Genomic DNA, 7,500 nt, shown 5'->3' with positions numbered 1-7,500 from the left:
TCTCTATATATCTGCCTCTTTCCCACCCCCGTCTCTCACGTAAATAAACAAGATCTTTAAAAGAGAAAGGTTGTTGTTGACAGTGCTCAACAATCGAGTAAAAGTGCAATGCTTTGAAACATCACTTAACCTTTTGAGTATATTCATCACCCCAATGGTGGCATCTTATAATCCTATAAAGCATCAAGAAATATCCATAGTCACTTAACAGTAAGGACCATTTAGACTCACTGATTTTAAATATTTTTTTTAAATTTTTTATTTATTTATTTGAGAGCGACAGACACAGAGAGAAAGACAGATAGAGGGAGAGAGAGAGAATGGGCGCGCCAGGGCTTCCAGCCTCTGCAAACGAACTCCAGACGCGTGCGCCCCCTTGTGCATCTGGCTAACGTGGGACCTGGGGAACCGAGCCTCGAACCGGGGTCCTTAGGCTTCACAGGCAAGCGCTTAACCGCTATGCCATCTCTCCAGCCCTAGACTCACTGATTTTAGTACTCCTAGTGTTTATAAGACAAGACACTGTCCTCCGCTTATTAGCCTATCTGCGTCCTTGTAGTTGGTCTTATTCTATATGCTTGGGCGAGGATTATGAGTTAAAAATCTCTCTTCCTCATTCTGTCTGTCTGTCTTCCCAAAAGCAATGTGTGCTGAGAAAGTAGATGGCTAGGTGTGAGGGGTGCAGAGAAGTGTAAGAAACAAGTCCTATTTCAGGGAGTTTAAAGTCTACCAAGGGGCCGTTCTGAGGCAGCATTGTTTAACATGAAGGTCGGGAGTGATGAGTAAGTAACGGCCACCACAGAACATGGGGAAGTATTGAAAGGGAAGCAAGGGAAGATGCACCATGGGCGCAGGAGGTTCAAAAGATACTGAGCCTGAAATAGCCCGTAAACAATGGATAAGAGGAAGAGTCAGGCACAGAGGGAAGTAATGGCAGGGGGAGGAGGCAAGCTCGAAAGCCAGAGTTCATGGTGTAAGTGTGAGTGCAGGGATGCACACGTATTATAAGTGCATTCAGTGTATGGAAATATGGGGTACATTGTGTCTTCATTCCTTAGTGTGTGTGTGTGTGTGTGTGTGTGTGTGTGTGTATTTGTAATGGCAGGAAACACAGTATTTCTAAAACTAACCTGATGCCATGTGGGAAAATGCCTAAAGGCATTGTGGGGTGATATCCATTCATAACCTGTGGAAACCTTTAGCACTTTTTGGGGTGCCATGTTTATACTTTAGGGTCAATGCTGTGCTGTCATACTTTTCGGGGTCCTGGCCATGTGCTAATGCTTGTGAAGCATGGAGGAGAGTACGGATGTCATCAGCCTGGAAAATGACTGGAAGGTCAAAGCCGGTGACCGTTTCTCTTCCCACTGCTTTCGTGTAAGAAAGTGTCAGAGAGCCTGACACAGAGCAATTTGTCTGCAGTCACTAGAGCATGTCTTGAGTTTTTCTTTTTTTCTTTCTTTTTTCTTTTTTTTTTAAAGCTCTTAAATGCTTCCTTTCAGCCTTTTAAAAGAGAGATAACATTTGCCAGTGCTGGAGCAGATAATAGGCGCCACTTAGGCAATACGAAATATGCAAATAACAGTTCTGAGAACTTGTTATTGGGATTTCTGCTGTTTTCTGAACCGACCATTAGATTTGGTAAATTCAAGTGCTTCTGAGTATGTATTTAGGTGACCTCAAGGTTCAGTTGTTAGATTCCACATAGGAGTCATTTAAGAAGCTTGAAAGACAGGCTTTGTGCCAGTCCAGCCCTCGGGCAGATGTAAGAGGCTCACAGGTTCATGATCAGCCTGCGCTGGACAGCTGGACCTTGTCTCGAAAAACAAAACAAGTCAATGAAAACAAAATGACAAAGAAACTTTGCGGAAGCCATGCTAGAGTATGTGCTTAATGGGCAGGATAAATGCTCATGAACAAACGTCACCCATTGACTCAGAACGAGCAACAAAGCCATCAAGTGTACCGTTGTCATCAAAATCAAGATGCTTATCTTTTGGAGTCACTTTGAAATATAGGAAATAAAGTAAGTGATACCTGGTAAAATAAAATAAAATAAAATAATAAAATAAAATAAAGGACACAGGGCTGAGGAGACTGCTCAGTGGCTTAAAGCATGTACTATCTGAGAATGAGTAGCCACCAGGACCCATGTCAAAGCTGGGTGTTGCAGGTGACATCTGTAATCCCTCGGCACCTAAGGCAAGAAGGGAGGCAGAGAGGAGACTCTCAGAAGCTCATGGGCCACCTGGCCCATCTGGTGCATCCGGGATCAGCACAGAGTTCCTGCCTCAAGGGGGAAGGCAGCGACTGACACCTGACGTTGTCCTTTGACCTCCACATGTGCACAGTGGTGCACACACACACACACCCGCACTCACACTCATGAACATGCACAGACACGCACACACACACACATAAATAGTAAATGAATATTGGGCACATACCTAAGAAAATTTTGTCAGTATTTGTCATCCCTGTTTGTTTCAAGCTCTTCTTTCTCAGTGTTTTTTTTTTTGTTTTTAATCAGTTCCAGTGAGATGATTGGTAGAGTTGGAGGGGAAATAAAAGTCTTGATTGAGAAGGAAGTTACCATGGTAACCTTGCACTACAGTTATCTTTTTTCTGCCTGTAACTATAAATGGTAAAGTGTAACCTTTCTAATTATGCTCCAACATTTTAACTCTATTCGTACCAAAACCTCTATACATTACAAAGAGGCAACTGATTGCATTTTTATCCCAACCAAGATCTTTTGTAGAATTTAGGATAGATTTAGGATACCTTTTACCTGACAGTAAAATTTTAAAGTACAGTCTCTCAAATAAATAAAAACTAAATGAAAATTTAAAAAACAACTGCCTAGATGACACATTTTAAACATTTAAAAATAATTAAAATATTACTTTGGCTTTAGGTTTATTGATTTTTTAATTTATTTTTTAAATTTTTGTTTATTTTTATTTATATATTTGAGAGTACCAGACAGACAGAGAGAAAGAGGCAGAGAGAGAGGGAGAATGGGTGCACCAGGGGCTCCAGCCACTGCAAATGAACTCCAGATGCATGTGCCACCTTGTACATCTGGCTTACGTGGGTCCTGGGGAATCAAGCCTCAAACCGAGGTCCTTAGGCTTCACAGGCAAGCGCGTAACTGCTAAAGCCATCTCTCTGGCCACTATTTTTTTTTTTTTAAAGTGTTGTTTGGATAGCATGAGAAAGCTAATTCAGAATGTGAGTAGATGTCTTAAGCTCTAGCAGGGAGCTGCCTTGCTTCCGTTCTGTAGGAGAAACCGCACAGCCTCTGGTCTCCTGCACTCATATGTTCAAGAACCAGCTAAGGAGCAGCGCCTTTGCTTTGTGCAGTGCAGATTCCACAGACCCTCCTTCCTCTGTTGGAGGCACCATTGCTCCTTTGCCTGCTAGGGGGGCTTGAAATTAGTGAAACGGGGAAGATCCGGGTGTCAAGTAGAGCTAAGGAGGAGGTGAAGAGAGTCAGGAGACTTAAGATCCATTGGCTGCCCAAAACACTACGTTGGCCCAACTATGAACATCAGGAAGAAGAAAAAAATGACTTCACCATTTAAGAGCATTACCTGAATTTTTGTTAAATGCTCTACTCTTTGTATCATGTCTCATAACACTTTGCCTAACTAAAGGTCATAATTATTTTTCTTCTTTTGTTTAGTCTTGTATTTTACATATAACTCTATGATTTTTTTTTTTGTTTGTTTTGTTTTGTTTTTCGAGGTAGGGTTTCACTCTAGCTCAGGTTGACCTGGAATTCACTATGTAGTCTCAGGGTGGCCTCAAACTCTTGGCAATCCTCCTACCTCTGCCTCCCGAGTGCTGGGATTAAAGGTGAGCGCCACCACGCCTGGCTTGTTTTTTGTTTTTTTTTGAGGAAGGGTCTCACTCTTGCCCCGGCTGACCTGCAATTCACTATGTAATCTCAGGGTGGCCTCGAACTCAGGGCAATCCTCCTACCACTGCCTCCGGAGTGCTGGGATTAAAGGCATGCGCCACCACGCCTGGCTTTTTTTTTTTTTTTTCTATGATCCATTTTGATCAGAGATCACCATAGTGCTATTTTTTTCAGTTTTGACTGACAGTAGTTGGATTACTCTTATTATTTCAAAAATATAAGGACTAAAAATGACATGACTTAGTCAATATCTGCAAAGTTACATTACTTTGTGTGTATTAACCAAACATTAGTGTGAGTAATTGAGTTTGAATCCTGAGAACACAAGTTAAAGGCAGATTTCTTGTGGCGGGTGTCTCTAACCCAGTGTGTTTATAGTGAGAGGGGAGGTGGAGACGGAAGAATTTCCAAGAGGCGCATGGGCCAGCTAGCTCGGTGAATTCTGGGGTGCACTGTACAGACAAGTGGAGACCCAGCCTCAAACAAGGAGGAAGGTGAGGACTGATACCAAAAGTTATGCTCTGGTCTCCACACATGTCCTGTGGCTCAGGTGCCTTCCCTCACACGTGAACAAGCACACGCATGCACTCTCCAAGACATACTCTATTCAAGGGGAAAAAGAACAAAGCATAAAGAAAATAAAAGTGGAGCTCACGATTAAGTAAATCCAAAGTTCACTTTTCTTGGTGAAACTTAGACTTGTGCTTCAGTCATACAAATAGTCACCAATTCGAACCCGAACTGAAATCTCAGCTGGGCATATGTTATCTACAAATATCATGATGAAGGTAACACTTTGTTAAACAAGAAGCACAAACAGCCTTTCTTACAGGAGGGTTTTAAATTTTATCTTATTATTCTTTTTTTTTTTTTAACTCTGGTCTTTGTGCCACACTCTCCAAATTTTCATGTGCTTCTCTTGAAAACTGCCTCTCTATTGCACAAAGCCGCTCTTTATAATTATAGACACTAATGTGAGGGCATAGATCCCGTGAGGGCTTTGTGGGGTTCCAGGAAGGGTAGAGGAGACAGCTGGGGTCAGTGTATCCGAGTTGAAAAGTCACATCTCAAAGCGGAAATCAATCAGGGTCATTCCAATAAATGTCTCTTGTTTCCTCCTCTTCAAACACCCCAGGCCACCGCTTCCTGCCCTGTTTTCATTTTAGTCCCCCTGCTTGGCTCACATGGTGCTCCTGGCACAGTGTGAATGACTTCTCTCATCCCTCCCAACCCAGGCTTGGGTTCTGTCATCTCTGGCTGTCATTGCAGAGCTACAAACGCATGCTCCTTAGGTGCACTGAAGCCTACAGGGCACTGCCCTGCTGCTGGCTCCACAGAGAGCAACGAAGTATGTTCCACGACTCTTGGTTTTAAGGTCCTCAAATCTCTTTTATATATATATATATATATATATATATATATATATATATATATATATATTTGCAGGAATGAGCCAGAGCCCACTGAGTCCAGACCTGCTATTTATTTTTATCTTTATTTATTTGAGAGCAACAGACAGACAGGGAAAGAGGCAGAGAGAGAGAGAGAGAGAGAGAGAGAGAATGGGCATGCCAGGGCCTCCAGCCACTGCAGACACGTGCGCCCCTTGTGCATCTGTCTAACGTGGGTCCTGGGGAATCGAGCCTCGAACTGGGGTCCTTAGTCTTCATAGGCAAGCGCTTAACCACTAAGCCATTTCTCCAGCACCTCTTTTTTTCTTTATCCACTTCTCCTGCACAGATCTATCCCCCCCATCTATAGAAGCAATATTTACTTGCCTCTTTGAAGCCTTAGATATTCTAATGGGGGAAAGCGAACATTCCTTTAACTTGGTCCTGGCAGGGACAGAGCTTGGCACCATCGCATTTCTCCTCTCTGTAACCTTCCTTTCTTTCTTATCGTCTCTCTCTTGCTTGACCTCACTTACCCAGGGCTCTGTGCAGCCTGGTTATTACCCACGACGGACCTTCACCTGTCTCTCCTCTACAATATGGGAGGAAAACATTTACCCAGGAAATCTCCATGGAGAGACGCCTGATTGTCATGTGATGTTAATGACACGGACAAATCTCCAAAGTGGCGCCTGACACTAAGCCGGGCTGCACAGACTAGATCCATGGAAATTGTTGTAGTGGCCCCTGCACTTAGCCATGAGCCAAGACACCCCTGTGCCCTGCGTACTCTACCTCCTCTGCTGGTCATCACCCGGAGTGCCGGGGTCCAGCCCTGGCTTGAAGGAGGGTCCCCGAAGAGAGGTGTGAAAGGGAGCGGCGAAATAACGACTCAAAGTCAAGTTCTGGTGCAAGCTGACAGGCTAATGCTGAAGGCAGCTGAGTTTTTATTTTTTTATTTTTTAAATCTTTTTCTCTCTGCCTTCTTCTCTATTTCTATTTTTTTTTATTTTTCTCTTTATATTTTTCTATTTTTTCTTCTTTTTTCTTTTTTGTCTTTTTTTCTGTTTTCTGTTTTTCCCAGTTTCTATGCTTCCATGCTTCTATATTTTTCTGCTTCTCTGCTGCCACAGCTCTTAGCCTCAGTCTTTTATTTTCTGATCACGTCATGCAAGAACAAACTTTAAGAAAGATACAATTTCACAGAATTCATAGAAACAGTTTGCTATTCCTTTTAATCAAACAATCCCATAATTATTCACCTCAAGTAAAGTCGTCAGGCCCCTATAATGACTAACTATTTTCACATTTTCCCCATGTATGTGCGGTCAAGCACTTGTGATTTCCTGAACTTCTACTTTCAATTACTATATTAAAGGTGATAGTCAAAACAACCACAAATGGGGCTTCCCATCATTAATCACTGATCCAGTAGATTTATTCATCCTTTAATAATTTATTTTGAATTTTCCTTTTCATGTCCCTCCAATACTTAGACTTTGGTCCCCCTGATTGTACTCTTTCTGACTTCAGTTGTTTTTCTGTAAGGATTCTTGGTAGAGTCATAGTTTGTTGCAATTGCCACCATTTAGAAAAATTAGTCACAGAACAATTTTTACATTGTTCCAGGAGGTTCATTGTTTCCTCCTAAGTGTACTGTACTCCATGCCTGACTTTCTTTAAGGCCTTTAAGGAAAACAATTATCTTTGACCCATTTTCTTATGTTTCCAATTCTATGCCAGAGCCTCTTTCAGATACATTTACCAACACTTCACCAACACCAATTTTTACTGGAGAAGTAAACTTAGAGATTGGGACACCAAGTGAAAGACAGAGAAAGACAAACATTATACAGAAAACCACATATTTCTGTAGCGCAGAAAGCCAAAGACCTTTCTATAGAGGGGCCACATTGGACTTCAAGGAAGAGACAGCTGGGCTGGAACCGTGTTAAGCAGCTCTTCAGCACTTGATTCCTCATGATCCTGAAAGGGCATGCTTGCCGTCTCTGGCACCAGAGCCTCACCTCTCCACCCTGCCAAGGAGCCTTCAGGAAGAAGGGCATTATGTCCTCCGTTCCGGGGTCCGTGGACCCTGCAGAAGCTCCGCTCAGGTCATTTCTGATCCCCTGGGAATGCTTCCACTTGCCCACCATCCTCACCCTCCCTCGCAGTAGGAGCTGT

The sequence above is a fragment of the Jaculus jaculus genome, chromosome 3, assembly GCF_020740685.1.
Source record: "Jaculus jaculus isolate mJacJac1 chromosome 3, mJacJac1.mat.Y.cur, whole genome shotgun sequence".
In the NCBI taxonomy this organism is placed as follows: Eukaryota; Metazoa; Chordata; class Mammalia; order Rodentia; family Dipodidae; genus Jaculus; species Jaculus jaculus.
Note: the sequence above shows the minus strand (reverse complement) of the source record.